We start from the raw sequence: 21,598 nt of genomic DNA on the forward strand, positions 1-21,598 counted from the left end.
GAAAATAAACCTATACCATCACATATAACACACTGAAGGTATCTTGGCATTTTAACAACTACAAGGTAAAATGTTACAGAAATGACGACTTCCCACTCTCTGGTTGGATTTGCTCTAATTCACTGAACATAGCTGTGGTTTTGAAAAATGGCCATATGAAAATATATAGACTAATAGTGTTTACTAAGTTTTAGTATATGTGCTGCCGAAGGGAGCACTGTTTACTAAGTTTTAATAGGACCTACAATCTTCTATAAATGATTGGGGTTTTCCTCCTATCTTATTGCTTGTGAGCAGCTGCTCCCGTGTCAAAAACATGAAAAGTGGTTTTTATGCTTTGCTTTTAATTTTTAATCTTGACATAATTTCACACTCACAGAAAAGATTTGCAAGAACGGCTCAAAGAATTCCTTATAAAAAATTAATTAATTAATTAGGTTTTTAAAAATTCCCATATAGACTTCATCCACATTCTCCAAATGTTAGTATTTTACCACATGTGCTTTATCTACCAATGTGTTGTATGTACACATATGTATATGCCTTACATGTACATGTATGTGATGTGTTTATGCATAAAAACATGTTTTATCAATTATTTTGAGAATAAGTTACAGATGCGATCCTCCTTTAGCCCAAAATACAGTGTATATTCTTAATAAAGAAGGACATCCTCTTACAAAACTACATACAATTATCAGCATCAGAAAATTGAAATGAATACAATATTATCGTCTAATTTATCTGTTTCATTCAGAGTATATTTAGTTGATCACAACTCTGTTCTCATGTCCCAAAATATCATGGACCATGCATTGCATTTGCTTGCCATTTCTCTTATTCTCCTTTGTTCTAAAATAGTTTCTTACTCTTTTCCTTGGCAAAATGATTTTAATATCAGGCTTTAGAAAAAGCAATTAAGAAAGCAAACATCATTCTAAAACCAATGGATTTATAAATGGTTGTTTAGGATTGTGCTGCATTTGAGGCTTTCCTTTAGCAGAGATGGTTTGTGTGTGTATATGTCCACTGTTCTCTTAGAAATCTTGTATCTGCATCACAGAATATGAAGGACATACTAGGGAAGTAGGTGATCCATTAGCTTGTTACTAATCAATTCATCTATTGCCCATAAATAGCTACAAGAACATCCCAAAACACCTGAAACATTTCTTTTTATAAAAGAAAAAAACTGAAGGCATTACAGAAAAAAAAACCTTACAAAAACATTCATTTCTATAACTACATGCCTAGATGCAATCCTTAGAAGTACTTCAATCTAAGTAATTAGAATAGGGGTGTTTATAATTGGTTAAAGGTTCAATATTTCTGAACTAATGTGTAGAATTTGGTTTATGAGTATAAGAATAAAGACATTCAGATCAATTCCCTTATCTTTTTTATTAACATTTGAATTAGGTTACAAAAAAAAATTCACATATTTAAAAGTCCACTAAAGCCTAAGAAGCTCATTTTCTTTCACAGTGCACACTGATGGTTTTAATTTTTCAATCTTTCAGATGCATCTATGTAGCAGAAAGCAGATCCTTTAGGCATAAATGGCTCCAAAAAGGCCTGGGCAAGTGTCTCTCTTTCTGAAGGCCCCAATCAAACATTTCCTAAATATTTTACAACCAATATATTCTATCACATGAAAGACAAGTCACTTGCCAACATGATTGTTTGTCATCGTGTCTTAACCGAACTTCTAACTTCTAACTTACTCCCCCTCTTCTCTCTACTCTTATGAAAAAGAAGGAAGAAATCACAGTGAGGAAGAGAATATTTCCAAATGGGCTGAGCTAGAGCATCTAAATCTGTAGCCGGGGCTATGAAACACTGCTTCATTCAAAACCCACTTTCTCAAGTTCATGTTTTTTTTTTTTACACCTATCTTAAAGATAGGGCTGTGGCCCTGAAGTAGGATTAGTAGGAGCAAACTCTTACCCAGTTTTCAGTAGGGAAAACAAATTAAAAAAAAAATTTTTCCCCCACTACAGAGCTGTAATACAACATCACGGAGGAAATCATTTGTTCACTTAAGTTCAGTTCAAGATTATACTTAAGTCTGATTGCAAAAGCCCATTTATATGGAAGAAGAGACAAAAGGCTAACAATGCTCTGGGTAGAGTGCCAGAGGCTCAGTGTTTACAAGAAGAAATTGAGGGGAAGATTAGAGAATAATTTTCTCCTGGGGCATTATGATGGTTTAGGGGTCTTTGTAGGGAAAGTCCTTTGCTGGATTAAAGGCAGGATTATTGGTAGAGAGTTGAGAAGCTGAAATGGAGAGCCTCTTAAAATGGCAATTCAGTCAGAACATCTAGGGAGTTCTTGAAATGTGAACTCTAAGGAAATGGGTAGTACTCAGGAAGGAAAAATAAATTCAAACTCACTATTTCAAGTGATGACACCATGACTCACAAAGCAATGGAAATGCCAGTACCTTCCTAGGGAAACTAAGGGAGCAATAGCATGGTGACTTGACTCAGCTTTTCAGTTAGGGTGCAAGTTCAAGAAAATTCTAATGAGGAAGCAATCAATCTGATCCACAGGTTAAGTCACGGCTACATCACCGCTAAAGAACAATAGTAATTAGAAACTGAATTAATGTGGGGTGCCTGGGTAGCTCAGTCAGTTAAGCATCAGACTCTTAATTTCAGCTCAGATCATGATCTCTCAGGATTGTAAGATTGTGCCCTGCATCAGGGCTCCAAGCTCAGCAGGGAATCTTGCTTCTCCCTCACTCTCACCCTTTGCCCCCCCCTTCTCTCTCGCTCTCTGTCTCACAAATAAAGTTTTTTAAAAAACAGAAACTGACTTAATGTTATATTACTCTTTTTCTCTAATTTCAAAAAGTCAATGTTAGCTTAAGTTGTGCTTTTAGCAGAACTATTATATATAAAAAATGTTTGAGCTTGGCACCTTATAGTAAAATTCAATACTCCTAAATTTAAAGTATGCGAAATGAAAAATTCCATCTGAAAGCAATAACTGATGCACAATTCTGAACTTGACACTGTTTCTAAGATTACATTGGTTTCCCAATTACCTACAAAATAAAAGGCAAATTTCTTATCTTAAAATATCAACTAGAGTTTTGGTAGCAAAGAGCTGGGAGTTTAATGATAGAAGAGTCCTCTGCAGGAAACAACAAATGTTGGAGAGGATGCGGAGAAAAGGGAACCCTCTTACACTGTTGGTGGGAATGTGAACTGGTGAAGCCACTCTGGAAAACTGTGTGGAGGTTCCTCAAACAGTTAAAAATATACCTGCCCTACGACCCAGCAATTGCACTGTTGGGGATTTACCCCAAAGATACAAATGCAATGAAACGCCGGGACACCTGCACCCCGATGTTTATAGCAGCAATGGCCACGATAGCCAAACTGTGGAAGGAGCCTCGGTGTCCAACGAAAGATGAATGGATAAAGAAGATGTGGTTTATGTATACAATGGAATATTACTCAGCTATTAGAAATGACAAATACCCACCATTTGCTTCAACGTGGATGGAACTGGAGGGTATTATGCTGAGTGAAGTAAGTCAGTCAGAGAAGGACAAACATTATATGGTCTCATTCATGTGGGGAATATAAATAATAGTGAAAGGGAATATAAGGGAAGGGAGAAGAAATGTGTGGGAAATATCAGAAAGGGAGACAGAACGTAAAGACTGCTAACTCTGGGAAACGAACTAGGGGTGGTAGAAGGGGAGGAGGGCGGGGGGTGGGAGTGAATGGGTGACGGGCACTGGGTGTTATTCTGTATGTTAGTAAATTGAACACCAATAAAAAATAAATTAAAAAAAAAAAAAAAGAAGAGTCCTCTGTCTCTTTATAATTAGGGGATATGTTCCAAGATCTTCAGTGGATGCCTGAAGCCAAGGATAGTACTAAACCCATGAAATACTATGTTTTTCCCTATACATACCTATGATAAAATTTATATGTATATACATATATACACACACAATAAGAGTTTAACAATAACCAGTAAAAAATAGAATAATTATAACAATATTCTATAAGAAAAGTAAATAAATGGTTTTTCTCTCTCAAAATCTTATTTTACTAGACTCACACTTTTTCTTCTTGTGATGCTGTGAGACAATAAAATGCCTACCTGAGATGAAGTAAGGTGAATGACATAGGCAATGTGACCTAGTATTAGGCTACTATCCACTTTCTGACAATATGTCCAAAGGAGGATCATCATTTGCTTCCAGACTGTGGTCGACATGGGTAATTGAAAAATTGAAACTGCACAAAGCAAAACCATGGATAAGAGGTGACTACTGTAATTAATTAAAGGAACTATTTAAAGAGATATGGGCAGGGTTAGGGAACCTAAATAATAGGTCAAGATACTCTGTAACTAGCAACAACCAGAAATCACTACTACTCATAGATCTGAAGGGGCAAGGAGTAGGGAAAACAGGGTTATCATTGCCTTTGGAGAGTTGTAGCCATGGAAAGGGGGCCAACCAACAGAACCTACAGTCAAAGATTTATCTATCCATTGTTCTCAATCCTGGCTGTACATTAGAGCTTTAAGGATCATTGACACTTGGTACCTACCCCCAGAGATTCTGATATAATGTATCTGGGATGTAGCCAGGGCATCAGGTTTTCAAAAAGCTCATAGATAATTCTAATGTACATAGCTAACATAGAGACCATTGTCAAAGAGGGATGGACACATCCAGTCCTGAAATGTAGACACCCAAAGAAGGGAGAGAATAAAGAAAAATACTCCAACTCCTGACATTTGTAGAGTGGTCCTCAGAACATCAACAGCAATCACTAAGGAGTTTGGTAGAAATGCAGAACCTTGGACTACACCATGGATTCAGAACTTTCATTTCAGCAAGATTCCCAGGTAATTTGTAGGCATATTGAAGTTTGAGAAGCCCTCCTTTAACCTATTTTTTCTTGTTTTTCCTTGCCCTGTTGGTGTTTCTCTTCAACCCATCCCCAATGGAAGCCAGAGAGCCAGGAAGCCTAGATGATTCATTCATACTGGTTTGCCTCCCCCAGGACACAGAAAAATGCAGAGAGAATGAATCTGGGGAGACCAACAGAATTTGATATGGCTAAGTTATGTATTTTTCTTCAATTTTACCTCATTTCTAGAAATAGCATAACTCTCCATTCTACCAGATAATCCTGAAACACACACTTCACTTTTATTCATTCCTTCCACAAGAAATTTTTGGCAACTACTACACATAAATACTATACTAGGTATTCTGGAAAAAATAAAATCCATAAGAAATAGTACTTAGGTTGAAAGAGTGGTAGATATCCATTACTTGGATAATCTACAGGATTTCTTACAGCAAGGTGGCAGACCCTACTAACAGTGAATTGACAAGAATTAACAAGATCTAAGCATTTAACAACAAAATGTTTGAAATAAATACTTGAGCGTCTAAGAAAATAAAGGAAAATTCTCAGCTCCATAAACAAAGAGCATTCACCATGGAGAGCTGATTCAATGCTATGGGGCTACTGGGAGGAGGAATGATAGGTGGAAGGAAGTAAGAACAAATGGAAAAGAAAAAAAATATCTATACTCTAGCATAGGATATTTGGGGGGGGTACTCCTCTGTGAAATCAAAGCTTTCACATTGTATAGATTTTGTGTCCAAAGACCAGAAAATTATATAAAAATTGATCCCAGAGAGATGATATCCCAACAACTATAAAGCTCTCCCAATTATTACTTTCCAAAGAACAGTTGCAGAACTCACCTACAGAAAAGCCACATGACTGACAGCAGACAGCATATGCAACAGGAAAAGAACCTAGAGAAAATATATAATACAGCTGCTTTAAAATATCTCAAAAAATTAATGCAAAATGATAAACACAAAAAAGAAGGAATAAAAAGCCCTAAGAACAAAACACCAAGAAAAATGGATGAGATTTTTTAAATAACCAATACTTCTAGAAATAGAAACTATGGTAAAATATAAACCAATAGATATGATAAAAACAGACAAAATAACAAAATAATTAGTAAACTGAAGCACTGGTCTAAAGAAATTGCCCAGACAATCCTCTATAGAAATGGAAAATATGGAAAGACTGCAAGTGCACGTGTGTATAGGGTAATTTGGAGAAAGAAAGCAAAGCATTCCTGAAGAGATAATGACCAAGAGTTTCCCAGAACTGATTAAAGACATAATTCCACAAATTCCTAAATCATGAGTCTGAAGCAAGAAAAAAATTTTTTAATTATGTCTAAACAGCATGATGACAATGTAGAACACCAAAACAAAGCAAAAACAAACAAACAAAAAAAGGAAAAACTGTCAGACTAATAACATTTTTAAAAACTGTATTAGAGAATGGTCTTTGAAGAGATATATCAATGCATAGAGGAAAAATTACTCTACAATTTTATAACTAGCTAATTTATTATGTAAGAGTAAAAATGATATAAAGATATCTTACAAAATACTAAAAGAGTTTGCCACTCCCAGAATTACTCATTTTACTTGCAAACGATTACAATAAAGAAGGCTTTAGAAGCAAGGAAACTGAATAGAGAAGCACAGCATAGATTGTAGGAGGTAATGATGGACAAAGAAATAAGAAAAACGTGGAAATATCTAAACAACCAGTGACCACAAAAATAAATTTAAATGCTGACTTATTTATCGAAGTTAAAAAAAACAAGTTGGGGAAGACTAAATATTGTTAAAATGTCAACTCTTCCCAAATTGACCTATAGATACAATGAAATCCAAGTTAAAACTACCAGCCTTCTGTGTAGACACCAACAAGCTAATACTAAAATATATGTGGAAAGGCACAGGAGTTAGAACTGTCAAAAAAATTTGGAAAAGAACAAAGGCGGAAAAATAATGAAATAAAATTTGATTTTATTACTTACTATAAACCTACAGAAGTCAAGACAACATCATATTGGCAAAAAGATGGACACGGGGATTCACAGAATAAAACAGAGAATCCAGAGGTAGACACACAAATAAGGCCAACTTTATTTTGACAAAACTATTCAATGGGGAAAGGATAGTTTTTTCAACAATTGGAACAAATGGGCATCAACGTGAAAAAAAAAGCGCACACTTTATACAAAAAAATAAATAAACTCAAAATGAATAATAAATTTAAATGTGAAACATTAACTATGAAAATTTTAGAAGAAAATGTAGGAGAAAATCTTTGTGACTCTTAATGAGGCAATGAGCTCTTGACACCAACACCATGATCTGAAAAAAAAAGGAAATTATAAGTTAGACTCCACCCAAATTACAGCTTGTTCCTACAAAAGACACCATTAAGTGAATGGGAAAACAACCAACTAGGGGAAAATATTTATAGATCACATACTTGACAAAAGTCTTCTGTTAGAATATACAAAGGGCTCTCAAAACTCAAAATTTTAAAAATAACTCAATTAGAACAGTGTATAGAATATTAGACATCTCATCAAATAAAGCATTCGGATGGAAAACAAGCACAGATGAAAAATATGCTTAGCATACTTAGTCATTAGAGAAATGCAAATAAAAACCACAGTGAGCTACCACTACATGGAAGTATTAGGATGGCTAAAAATAAAATATAAAAAGATTTTTATTTTTATTTTATTTGTTATTTGAGAAATAGAGAGAGAGAGCCCGTGAGTAGGGGGCAAAAGGAGAGGGAGAGAATCTTAAGCAGGCCCCTCCCCCAGTGCTGAGCCTGATGGGGGCTGCATCTCACAACTCTGAGATCATGACCTGAGCTGAAACCAAGAGTCAGTCGTTTAACCGACTGAACCACCCAGGCGCCCCTAAAAAAATTTCTAAATGACAATGCCAAGTACTAGAAAGGATGAAAAGCAAGTAGAACTCTAACACATTGTCATTGTGAATAGAAAGTAGTACAGACATTTGGAAATCAGTTTGGTGGTTTCTTATAAAGTTAAGCATACGTTTACCATACAACCCACAGATTCCGCTCATAGATATTTACCCAAGTGAAATAAAAACAAAGAGTTTTTTATGAATATTTATATCAACTTTACGCATAATTACTAATAACTGCAAACAACTCAAATGTTCCTCATTCAAGGAATGAATAAACTAGTTGTGGAATGGAATACTATTGTGTGATAAAGAGGAGCAAACTATTGATACACGCAATGACATGAGATATATTTCAAATGCTTATGTGAAGTGAAAGAATTAGACTCAAAAAACTATATATTGGGGATGCCTGGGTGGCCTCAGCAGTTAAGTGTCTGCCTTCGGCTCAGGGTGTGATCCCGAGTCTTGGGACCGAGTCCCATAGGGAGCCTGCTTCTCCCTCTGTCTATGTCTCTGCCTCTCTCTCTGTGTCTCTCATGAATAAATAAATAAAGTCTTTTTTTCTTTTTTTAAAAGATTTTTCTTTCCTTATTTACTTGAGAGACAGAGAGAGAGAGAGGAAGAGTACAGAGGGAGAGTGAGAAGTAGAGGGGAGAAGCAGACTCCCTGCTGAGCAGAGAGCCTGACGTGGGGTTTGATCCCAGGACACTGAGATCATGACCTGAGCCAAAGGCAGATGCTTAACTGACTGAGCCACCCAGGTGCCCCAAATAAAATCTTTTTTTTAAAAAAAAGAAAAAACTACATATTGAATAAATCCATTTATATGACATTCTGGGAAATGCAAAATTATAATGATCCATGTTCCATGGAACATGAACCATGTTCCATGGTTGCCAGGGTTTAAGTGTGTGGGAAGAATTTGACTACACAGGAGTAGCACAAGGACAATTAGTGGGGCATGGCAGTAGGTGTTAGAACTGTTCTCTCTCTATATTTTTTAATTTTTTTTTAAATTTCTACTTTATTGAGGTATAATCGACCAAAAAATATTATAAGATAATTCAAGTCCACGACATGGTCATTTCATATACATACATATTATGAAAAACTTTCTTCTACCATGTTGTACATTAGATCTTCAGAATTTATTCATCTTATAGCTGAAGGCTCTTTTAGTAACTATTCACCGTTTTCCCAATATTCCAGCCCCTGGCAACCACTTTCCACTCTGTTTCTATGAATCTGACTTTGTATTTAGATTTCATATAGAAGTGATGTCATGGGGTATTTACTGTTCTCCATCTGCCTTCTTCACTTAGCACAACACCATCAAGGTCCATCCGTGTTGTTGCAAATGACAAGATCTCCTTTCCCACGGCTGAATAATATTCCAACATATATATGTACCGTATCTTCTTTATCCATTCATGCATTGATAGACTCAATTAGTATGGGAGTGCAGATTTCTCTCTGAGACCCTGTTTTCTTTTCCTTTTAATATGTACTCAGAAGGGGGATTGCAGATCATACGGTAGTTCCACTTTTAATTTTTTGAGGAACTGCCATACTGTTTTCCATAACAGCTGCACCAATTTCCATTCCCATCAAAGTACAGAAGGGTTCCCTCTTCTCCACATCATGGCTAACACTTACCTCTTGACTTTTTGATGACTGCCATTCTAACAGATGTGAGGTAATAGCGTACCGTGGTTTTGATGTGCATTTCCCTGATGATTAGTGATGTCGATGATCTTTTCACCGACCTTGCAGCCATTTGTTCCTCCTTTGGAAAAATGTTTATTCAGTTCCCATGTACATTTTGTAATCAGATTTGTTTTGGGGGTTTTGTTTGTTTTTATTTTGTTTTTTTTGAAGTTGAACTGTGGGAGTTTTCTATTTATTTTTTACATTAACCCCTTATCAGGTATATAACTTCCAAGTATTTTCTCCCTTTTATAGGTTGTCTTTTTCATTTTGTTGGTGGTTTCCTTCGTTGTACAGAAGCTTTTTAGTTTGATGTAATCCCTCTTGTTTATTTTTGCTTTTATTGCCTTTGCTTTTGGTGTCAGATCCCCCCATCAAAAAAAAAAAAAATCATTGCCAAGGCTGATGTCAAAAAGCCTACCACCCACATTTTCTTCTATGACTTTTATATCAGATTTTGCACTCACATCTTTAATCCATTTTGAGTTTATTTTTTGTGTATGGTGTAAGATAGGGGTCTAGTTTCACTCTTTTGCATTCCATTACATATTCCTGGCCTCTTTACCATAAATTAATTTGACCGTATATGCATGGATTTATTTCTGGGCTCTCTATTCTCTTCCTTTAATCTATGTGTCTGTCTTCATGATAGTATCATATTGTTTTGATTACTATAGCTTTGCAACATAGTTTGAAATCAGATAGTACGATGCCTCCAGCTTTGTTGTTCTTCCGTAATTATTCTATATATTGATTGTGGTAGTAATTACACGAATCTATTAATTTGTCAAAACTCAAGGACTTGTACACCAAAAACAGTGAATTTTACTCTATATGACTTTAAAAAATAAATGAAGGAAAATGTTGGAAATAAAATAGTAGACCGCAATACTACCGTCGTAGTTTCGTGAGGCTGCTGTAACAAATCACCACAAACTTGTAGCTAACAACAACATAAATTCACGCTCTTATACTTCTGGAGGCCAGAGTCTAAAATAAGTCCTACAGAGCTAAAATCAAGGTGTAGACAGGGCCATGCTCCCTTTGAAGACTCTAAGGGAGAATCTGTTCACTGCCTCTTCCAACTTCTGGTGGCTGCTGGTGGTCCTTGATTTGTGACTACATCACTCCAAACTCTGCCTCTACAGTCACAGGTGCCTTAGCTTCTGTGTGAAATCTCCCTTCCTCTCTCTTTATAATGACACCTGTGACTGCACTTGGGGCCATGTGAATAATCCAAATAATCTTCCCATCTGACAATCCTAATCTCATCCGCAAAGTCTTTGCAATGTAAGGTAACTTTCACTAGCTCCAGGAATTAGGATGCAGACATTTGGGAGAGGGGAGCTATTATTTGGCTTCCCACAACCCTATTAAATGAGAACAGTCAACACAGGAAACTTTTAATGTACTTGTAGTATTCAATCTCTTTAGATAAATAATAAAAAACATAAGTGTTCAGCTTCTGAGTGTCAGAAAACAAGAAGAAATGAAGCCATTTCTGGCTGAGTGAGTAGTTTGGAGAAGTAGGAAAATATATGGCAAATTCAGGTGGTAGTGAGTGACCAGAACATGGAGTATGTGAAGCATGCTGTGAAAAAACTTTCGAAAGACAGTTTATAGCCAAACAATTGAACACCCACCTTGAACCCCTTGTATGATTGTGTAGATCTTAGGGAACCAGTACATATTTTTTGAGTCAGTGGGAATCAAATCAGAGTATTTATTAGTATATAAAAATATATGAAGTATAATAGCATTTACTATGTGTCAAGAATGACTTCAATATTTTCAACATGTATCCTTATAATAATCCTATGCTCTAGATACTACCTTTATAACCATTTTACAAATGAGGAAACTGAGGCACAGAAAGATCAAGTGGTTTTCCCAAGGTCACATAGCTAATATGTCAAAGTACCAGGATTTGGAAACAAGAAGACAGCCTCCAGAATCCTTGTTTTAACTATTTACTAGAGAGGAGAGAGAGAGGGAAAAAAAGGAGAAGGGAAATAAAGAATTCAAGCAGAGAAAGAAAAAGAGAGAAAGAAAGAAGATAAAGAATGAAGAAGAGAACGTTAGAAAAAATACTCTGTTTTGATTACGATAGATCTAGTCCATGGTGGAACAGAAACGGTGGGATATACGTCAGTTTGTCAAGAGGAGCCCCTAATGCTCCATGCATCCCTTTCCAGTCGATTAGACCATGTACTCAAGGCAGAGAGTAAACCCCAACGCCATCACGTGAAGTAAATCCACTACTGCCTTGGGTTCTCAGAGATCACCATCTTTCTTGGCAAAATATCTTTCAAATCCATAGGCCAATAGATAAGTTCAGGTTATACTCATGAGTAGTCCAGCCCTGTTTTCTCCCATAAAGGCGTGAACAAATACATCCACTTCACACAGATCCTAAAACATCTCTAAGAATTGTAGACTTTCTTTAGAACCACAATAAAGTAATGTAATAAATGCACTGTTTGAAATTTTTTACTGTTTTATATATGATTCCTGAGAATAGAACTGTGACCCTTTTCTGTAAAAGTGGACTGTTTTCTTTTGTGCCATTTCAAATATATTGTTTTATGTCACTGTAGTTTCAGATGTTTATTTTTAATTATTCAGAGTCAAAAAAATGAGCTCAACTGGGAAACAAAATGTATGATTCTGCATGCCTTCAAAAATGCAAACCTGCAGCATTAACTGGAACTTTCCCCAGGATACTGTGTTTCAGTTCCAACTGGCTGCTAATTACTTACAGTGAAAGTGTCACACTGCTCTCCTTTCAGCACTTTGTTGGCCAAGTGTCTCTGGCAATAATCTCTCAACACATAAGCACCATTCCCTTTCATCACATTATTTAATCAATAAAGCAATGCCCTCGCACCAGCCAGGCCCAGAGCCATCTTGTCACAAGTGCTAAATAAATGAAACAAACACCAGTCCTGCTCTACAACCTCTCCATTAATAAACATGAATGGAGATTCCTTTAATACAAAATCCATCCTCTTGAATTTAAAACTGCACACATATGCACATTTATGAGGCTACAAAAGGAATTTTTTATTATGATGGTGGGATTAGACCAAGACCCACCCACACTTGGGTGAAGTTCTTTTGAATCAGACTGGGAAAGGTGACCTTTCCATGCTCTCTCAGTCTTGATTCTTCACGAGAACAGATGTTTTCTCATCTACTTCCTGCCTTCATGAAGCTAGCCCATGGAAGACCTTGGCAAGGTCTTCCTCACAGCCCGGAAGGAAGGGTTCCCTCCGCTGCTCAGTCTATAAAGGAATGATAGGTGAATCTGGGATACCCCATTTTCCTATTTCTCTCTACCACACCCCATGTTTTGGAAATGTTGAGCTTCTAAGGATAAAGTTTGGATCCCAATTCATTCTCTCCTATTTCTTATTGGTTATACAGTCACAGAAGAATGAGTCTTAGCCCGAGGCTCCCCCCAAAACTCTAAAGCCTATGAAGCCTTAAAAGAATGGGGTTAGTGTTTCCTCTTCTGTGTCTCCATAGTCTAACAGATCCTAGCACAGGCTAGGTAACAATGGGTGTTACATGGATAGGTGACTTGGTTGATAGCATCGAGAATCACCTTCTATGGAAGCTAGCATTTATTAAGCACTTACCACGTGCCAGTTAATTTAATCCTCTCATTGTATAGATTTTTTTTTTAAATGAGGAGCAAGGAGAATGAGTAAGTTATCCAGAGTCACAATAGGTGAGAGACAGAGCCAGTATTTCAACTTGCCCAGTTTAACTCCAAAGCCTGGTCCTTCTTAACTGTTCTGTGATTCTCCTCCCAAGTTTTATCTGACACATTGTGGCTTCCTAACTTTCTCTTATATGGTTGCATGGTTTTTTATATCAGGAGAAACACTAGCTTAAAAAAAACTATCAAAATAATAATAATTCCCATTGGAAGTCATTATTACTGTGTTCAGCAAATGGTAACCTCAATGACTGGGTGTACATTCTGCATGAGAATCTTTTGCTAAAAGCTATTGAGAATGCAAAGCAGGTGTTAAGATATAGTCTGACCTCCTTTGGACCACAAGCTACTAAAGTTCTCAAAAGAATTAAACTATTTTTACTGTATAGAACATGATTTGACCTATTAAAGTTTCTCTACAGCTGAAAATGGCTTGAAAAAGAAGTGCTAACTACACAGGAAAATGTTAATATTGGAATGGCATTTACGTTGAAATAGAATGTGTTCACTTACCTTTTTGAAAAAAATCTGTTATTTCCAATTCAAATCCTAACAGTTTCAAGGTCTGTTTTTGTTTGTTTGTTTGGTTGGTTGGTTGGTTGGTTGGTTGTTTTTTTCCCGTGGGCTGCTTGGAGTGAGCAAATTCTCATGATCAACTGACATTGCTATCAGCATTTCTAGTGTAAGCCAGCTATCATCAAGTTCTCTGGCATCCAGGAACCAGGAACCATGTTTTTGTAAATAAGATCACTCTGCTTCCACTCTGTTTTCCATGAGAAGACTAGACCCTCCACAATACTCCCATGTGTTCCCAAAGGGTTTCCTCTATGCAATTCCTATTCCTTCTGAAATTGAAATTGCCCTCCTTGCCCTCTGAGCTCAAGGTGAAGTCTCCATTTCTACCTTGTCACAAGCATGGGAGAGCTCCTCATCATTCATTACTAAAAGCACCATTAAATAAGGGCTGCTGTGTAAAATTGACTTTTATTAAAGATTATGGAAAAAAATTAGATTATACACAGATCAGAAACCAACTTCGAGTAGAATGTTTTATATCATAAATACATCCAATCATTCTACCATAAGTAACCTCTTAACAACTCTCTTTATCCCTTCAGCCCTGACCTTCAGCCATGTTCTCTTTTTTTTTTTTTTTTTTAAGATTTTATTTACTTATTCATGAAACACACAGAAAAAGGCAGAGACATAGGCAGAGGGAGAAGCAGGCTCCCTGTGGGGGGACTCAATCCCAGGACCCCGAGATCACGGCCTGAGCCAAGGCAGATGCTCAACCACTGGGCCACCCAGGCGCCCCAGCCATGTTCTCTTTCTATAAGACTCTAACTCCATCTTTCCTCTTCTCTGAATAGTGCTCAAGCTCTAATACAACTCCTTCTTGAGTTGCCAGGAGACAACTGCCAAATTCTTATTATTTTATTATGTAAAGTAAATAAAGCACTTTCCCCAATATCTAGGTGGACTAGGGGGAAATCATTCACTTTTCATAAGCAAAGATTCTATAAAAGGATTTTTCTTACAGAAAGCAAAATCCTCTTTTCTGAAGGGAGCCATCTCAAAAGGTATCCAGCCACCTTTTAACATTGTTTTTCTCAATATCCTATTCTCAGAGTTCTAGGAGAAAATGAACAGAGCTTTTTCTGAACAGTCAAAACTTTCAGCAATGTGGGTAATTACTCTTTATCCTGAAATAGTGCTTTATTTAAGATACCTAGATGAAGTACAGCCTAGTTAAGTATTCTTTTCCTAAATAAAATGTAAATAGCTCCTCCTAAATCTGTGTGATAAGCTAGTGTCATTTAGGATGAGTGCCACGCTGTCAGCACTGTTTAATAAATATTTGCTAAATAAATTGGTAATTGCAGTCACTTCCCAAAGGAAAGGTGACAAAAGGTACAGGTAAAGTAAAATTACTTTATTTTCACTCTAAGAGCAAAAACTTTAATAATTGCCCTGAGTCTGTTTTAGCAAAAATTAGGCACTTGGTTTTCATTAGGAAAGACATTCAGAGATATTTCTCCTAATGAAAATCTAAACCCAGGCCTTTAAAATGGCTTAGTGATAGTGATGATTCTTCAGAGAGCTCACCGGTTTCACGGCCCTATGGGACATGTTGATAATTCATTTTATAGGTCAAGCGCAAGTGCGTTTATTAATGTATGCTCTGATCTAACCCACATTGCAGGATTAACTTCACAGTGCTTGATCAATGATATCCAAATTAATGGATTCATCAGCACTGCCTATTGAGACACCCTCGTCATTTATATTGCATTTCTTACAACTCGTAATTAGGCATGTAATCTGTGCAGTCTCTATGTAGACTCTTGAAAAGAAATCCACATCAGAAGAAAGTGCAGAGATTTTTATTACCTTGAAGACTTTGATTCATCAGGGACCTCTGTTCTGTTGCATCAAGGCTCCCACATCTTGATAGGTATCTTTTCCCATCCTGAAGTTGTCCCTATCCTTATAAATCTTTCACTCTAAGATTATATGCTGTATCAGGCCTTTTCTGTGCCCACAAAACTTTTGTCCCTACTATTCCATGGAAACATTCACTTCCACAATCTTCTAACAAATTAATCACCTTTCATAGAATCTGGTATTACCGACAATCCACTCCTACCTAGACTTTTTCAACTACTCAACCCTAAGACATTGCCTTTCCAGATCCTCTCTCTGTCTTTCTGGTCAGAATTTATCTCTCCTTGTGATCTCTTTCTCTGGCTTATTCAGCCTTCCTCTAAGCTCTGCCTTTGCTTCTCAAACTCTTGGACCCTCATTTGTATCAATCCATCCCATTGGCTTCTACAGTCCTTTCTATGTACATGATTTCCACCACTTACAGTTTAATCTGTCAAAGAGGAAAGCAAACGTATAAAAAGAAGAAATAAATCCCCAAACACCATTAACAAAAGCATATACAAAAGAACCCAATTCTCCCGTTAAGAAGATTTTCATATACAATGGAATATCATTCAGCCATAAAAAAAGAAGGAAATCTTGCCATTTGTGACAACACGGATGGATTGTGAGGGCATTATGCTAAGTGCAATAAGTTAGAGAAAGACAAATATAAAGTAATCTCACTTATATCTGGAATCTAACAAAACAAAACAAAACAAAACAAAGCTCACAGATACAGAGAACAAATTGCTGATTGCCAGAGGTGGTGGACAGATGGATGGGCAAAACGGGTGAAGGTGGCCAAAGGTACAAACTTCCAATTATCAAATAAATAAGTCCTAGGGATGTAATATACAGCATGGCGACTCTGTTAACAATCTGTTTTGTATATTTGAAAGTTACTAAGAGAATGGATCTTAAAAGTTCTCATTTCATGAAAAAACAGTGTAACTATGTGATGATGGATGTTAACTAGTCTTATGATGATCAGTTTGCAATATATATAAATATTAAATCACCTTGTAAACCTGAAAACATATGTTATATGTCAAATATATCTCAATTACAAAACACAATTTTCGATGAAGATAAAAACAGATCAGTTACAAACTCAAAGGTTGAATAAACAAAAAAATTCACTTACACATATTTAAAAGAGGGTCACCTAAAATAGAAAGACACAGTGAAAGTAATGGGAGCAAAAAGATATCTGGCCCAAAAACAAACAAGTAAACAAAAACTGTAGTTCCTGATTAATAGCAGACAAAATGCAATTTAGGGCCAAAAGGTATTTTGAAATATAGAAGGTCATTATATATTGAAAGCATTAATAATTTAACAAAATTTCAAGACAAAAAAATTACAAATTTGTTTATACCTATCAAAATAGCTTCAAGATATAGCAAGCAAAACTCAATTGAGATGCAAGAATAAATTAATAATGTCATAATCATAGTGAGAGATTTTTTTTGTGGATATAAACAGCAATGTATTTAAAATATGCTAAATTTACAAAGTAGATTATTAAAGCATAGGTACCAGATACTCCAGATTTCTTCATGCCCGAATATAAGCTGAACCCAAATCTTTTTTTTTTTTTATTGGTGTTCAATTTGCCAACATATAGCATAACACCCAGTGTTCATCCCACCAAGTGCCCCACTTAGTGCCCATCACCCAGTCACCCCAACCCCCACCCACCTCCCCTCCACTATCCCTTGTTCATTTCCCAGAGTTAGGTGTCTCTCATGTTTTGTCACCCTCATAGTGAGAGATTTTAATAATCTTTTCCTACTAATTGATAAGTCAAGGACAAAATATCAGTATGTGGTGTATCAAGTTATGCATATACACCAACTAAGAATGCACATTTTTTTCAAGCCCACATAGGGGATTTACAAAATTTGACCCTCTACTAGAAATCAAGACAAATTTCAACAAATATCAAAGAATATGTATCATTCAGACCATAATCACTGAGTAAATACTGTAAGATTGGTAGCTAAAGCAAAAAGCCCCATATATTTAGAAATTTTTTAAAAACACATCTAAATGATACATGGATTATAATTCTTACAATGGTAGTTTCAAAATATAATTAATAATGAAAATTCTACATATCAAAACTTGTGAGATACAGGCTAATGCAATACTCAGAAGAAAATGTACACTCTTTACTGCATGTTTTTTTTTAGAAAAAGAGTGAAAATCAGTAACTAGCTACCCATCTCAAGAAATTAGAAGAACAGTAAGAAAAAATACAAAGTATAAGAAATAAAGTAATAAAAGCAGAATTTGGTGATATGTTTAAAAACAAGAAAAATAGTCCAAAAAAACTAAAAGCTGGTTTAAAAATAAGTAAGGCTAATTAGACAAACTATTAGCCAAAATGATAAAGAAAACAAAGATGAAAGGCAAATAAATAATATTTAATGTGAAGAAAAGGGAAACTGGTACAGAAATAGTGTAGTTTGATTGTTTTTTTAAGTAGGCCCCATGCCCAGCATGGAGCCCAACGCAGGGCTTGAACTCATGACCCTGACATCAAGACCTGAGCTGACATCAAGAATTGGATGTTCAGCTGGCTGAGCCACCCAGGCATCCCAGTAGAGATGTTTTTAATCAAAAAGAGTTCTATAACCAAATATGCCATTAAGTTTGCAACCTAAAGTAAAAAGGATAGTATCCTAAAAGCATATACCTTATCTGATCCATCGCAAACAAAAATAAAAATAAAAAACCTAAATGGATGTCTAGCATTTATAGCAGAGATATTTAGTACCTATTAAAATCTATACACCTTATCAGAACTGGGTGAAGAAACTAAACCAAACTTTTCTTGCAGGTAAGGGAACTAAACTTCACAGAGATGAAACTAGCAAGTCGCCCACACTAATGGGGTCCTCTATGAGTCAGGTACTATGGTAAATACTTCGCAGGCGTTACTTCATTTCATAACAAGAAACCTATAAAAGAGCACTCACGTTTCCATTTTGTATATGAACTAACTGTAGTTTATAAGAGGTAAATACTTGCCCTGAGGTCATGTAGCTGACATTGAGACTCAATCCTAGACTCATCTGCCTCCCACCTTGTTCTCCTAGCCACAACGAGGGTCAGGATGCATGCAAAGTAAAGTATGGGAACGTAAAGACTGCTAACTCTGAGAAACGAACTAGGGGTAGTAGAAGGGGAGGAGGGCGGGGGGTGGGAGTGAATGGGTGACGGGCACTGGGGGTTATTCTGTATGTTAGTAAATTGAACACCAATAAAAAATAAATTAAAAAAAAAAAAAGTAAAGTATGGGTGATACCCAGTCCCCACCCTTCCCCCCAAAACTGTTTTTTCCCCTATCACACTGTCTCATTGAGGGTAAATTGTTGAGATATAGTAGGGATTATAATACTAACACATCTTAAGTATGTTGCTGCACACAAATGCTATATAAGACAATTTTGCTGGCAAAAGGAAATCTCCCATTTGCAAAGCAGCACTGATGACGAAACGAGCAGCTGAAGGACATGTCCATGCTATCAGATTCTTCCATGGAGAGCATAAAGTAAGATTATCGAGCTCCTAACTAGCAACTTCTACTGCTTCTGAGGCACTCTCCTGTGGTTAGCAGAATCATGCCCCCCACCCACCCAAAGATGTCTGTGTCTTAATCCCAAGAACCTGTGACTACATTATGTTACATGGTAAAGGGAAATTAAGGTTGCACGTGTAATGAAGGTCGGTAATCAGCTGATCTTTTTTTTAAGACTTATTTATTTTATTCATGAGAGAAACACACGATGAGAGAGAGAGGCAGAGACACAGGCAGAGGAGAAGTGGCTCCCCGCGGGGAGCCCAATGTGGGACTCAATCCCAAGACTCCATGTGGTACTCAATCCCAGGACTCCAGGACCACGACCTGAACCTAAGGGAGATGCTCAACCACCGAGTCACTCGGGTGTCCCATGATCTTAAAATAAGATGTTCCCAAATTATCTAAATGGGCCTTATGTAATCTCGGGGGGTCTTTAAAATGCGAGAGGGAGACAGAAGAGAGTGAACCAGAAAGATAACAGCCTGGGACAAGTATGGCCTAATGTTATACAGGCTTTGAAGATGGAAGAATGGGGCCAACAAGCCAGGGCAATCTCTAGAAGCTGAAAGAGTCACAGAAATATGTTCTCCCCTAGAGACTCCAGAGGGAACGCAGCCGAGCCAACCCTCTGATTCTAGCTGAGCGAGACAGACACGTGTAGGCCTTCTAATCTGTAGGACTGCAAGATAACACATTTGTCTTCTGTTAAACTTCTAAGTTTGTGATTTGTTACAAGACTAATAGGAATCGAATACACCTCCACGTAAAGCAATACAGTGTCATGATCAGGGGCAGGGTCTATGGTGATCCAGAGATGTCTACAAAATGATCATACACAAGGAAGGCTCTATCTAGCAGGGACGCTGTCGCTTCAGGTTCAGAAAACTGGCTCTTCTGATTACATGAATGTAAACACTCCAGAAGATGAATTAGAACACGCTTTTGAGCAATGCTAAATATATTTTTAAATGGTAATCTTCATCAAAACAGTCTAAGTGATCAAAAGAGATATTTCATGTAAAGTACTAAACAATAATATGTATCAATGAATATTAGCTGCGGTTTTTTTTTTTTTATCCCTAGCCACTATATCTTGAGTACCTATAGTGTTTATATACATCGTCTCTAAAACTTTAAGCAACCATGCAAGGTCGATATTATCTTCCTCTTTCACATGAGAAAATGAAAGTTTAGAAAGATTAAGAAAGTCACCCAAGCTACCCAGATCATAAATCAGTTTTGGAATTAATGTAAAATTGCTTAACATATACTAGGGAAGAATAAAACTCACTATAATACATAAATTATAGCATGTTTAAGAAACATCAGTCATTCAGATTTCAAATAATTCAAACTACCAGACAGACCTGTTTTCTGTATCATCAAAGAGAGATTGCAAAAGTGAAAATGAAAAAAAAAAAAAAAAAGAAAAAAAAAAATCTGCCTTCTGAAATATTACTCAGCCATGGAAAAGAATGAGATCTTGGCATCTGCAATAACGTGGATGGGTCTAGAGTGTCTAATGCTAAGTGAAATAAGTCAGAGAAAAAAACAAAACCATAGAAAAACATAATTCTAAATGTGGAATGTAGGAAACAAAACAAAGAAAACAAAAGACAAACCAAAAAACAGACTCTTGACTTTAGAGAACAAACTGATGGATACCAGAGGGCAGGTGGGTGGGAGGATGGGTGAAGGTGAGGGGGATTAGTTACTGTGATGAGCGCTGAGTAACATAGAGTATTGCTGAATCACTGTACTGTGCACCTGACCCTAATCTAATACTTAATTTATACTGGATTTTTTTTTTTTAATCTGCCTTCTGGTCTCTGCCTCAAACTTGTCTCATTGTGAGATCATGGACAAGTCTCTGCATCTCAATTTCCTTGTCTGGAAAAACGAAATGAGGAAATTAAAAACTCACTGTCGTCTCTCTCAGCTCTTCTCTTCAGGGCTTTAAGATAACACAGGTACTAGATAAAGAAGTACTAAAGCCAGAACCATCCCTACAGCCCTGCTCCCTTTTTCCCAGGGGATATATTCCAAGTGGGGGTGGATGGAGGAGAGCCTGAAACCAGGGATGGTACAGACCCACGTGACCTACATAACTGAAAAGTTTAATTTATAAATTAGACATGGCAACAGATTAGCCACAGTCCCAAAGGATAACATAAAACAATGATAACAACACCCTGTAATAGGTTATGTGACTACGGTCTCTCCCAAAACACCTTATCATAGTGTCCTCACCCTTCTTACGATGATGTGAAATGATCAAACGCCTGAGTGACAGGAATGACGTAGGCTTTGTGACACAGCCTAGGGTAGG

General features: G+C 36.6%; 1 long non-coding RNA gene across 3 annotated transcripts in view; it reads right to left on the reverse strand.

The window, feature by feature from the left end:
* Positions 1 to 6,995: 6,995 nt before the first annotated feature.
* LOC112673888 (uncharacterized) overlaps positions 6,996 to 21,598 on the reverse strand; it is a 76,752-nt gene continuing 62,149 nt past the window's right edge. For all 3 annotated transcript variants that reach the window (XR_004803443.2, XR_003145098.3, XR_003145101.3), the window contains one exon: positions 6,996 to 7,240. This is a non-coding gene — a long non-coding RNA (uncharacterized LOC112673888). The remainder of the gene's footprint in view (positions 7,241 to 21,598) is intronic.

Source organism: Canis lupus, chromosome 10 (assembly GCF_003254725.2).
Source record: "Canis lupus dingo isolate Sandy chromosome 10, ASM325472v2, whole genome shotgun sequence".
Classification (NCBI taxonomy): Eukaryota; Metazoa; Chordata; class Mammalia; order Carnivora; family Canidae; genus Canis; species Canis lupus.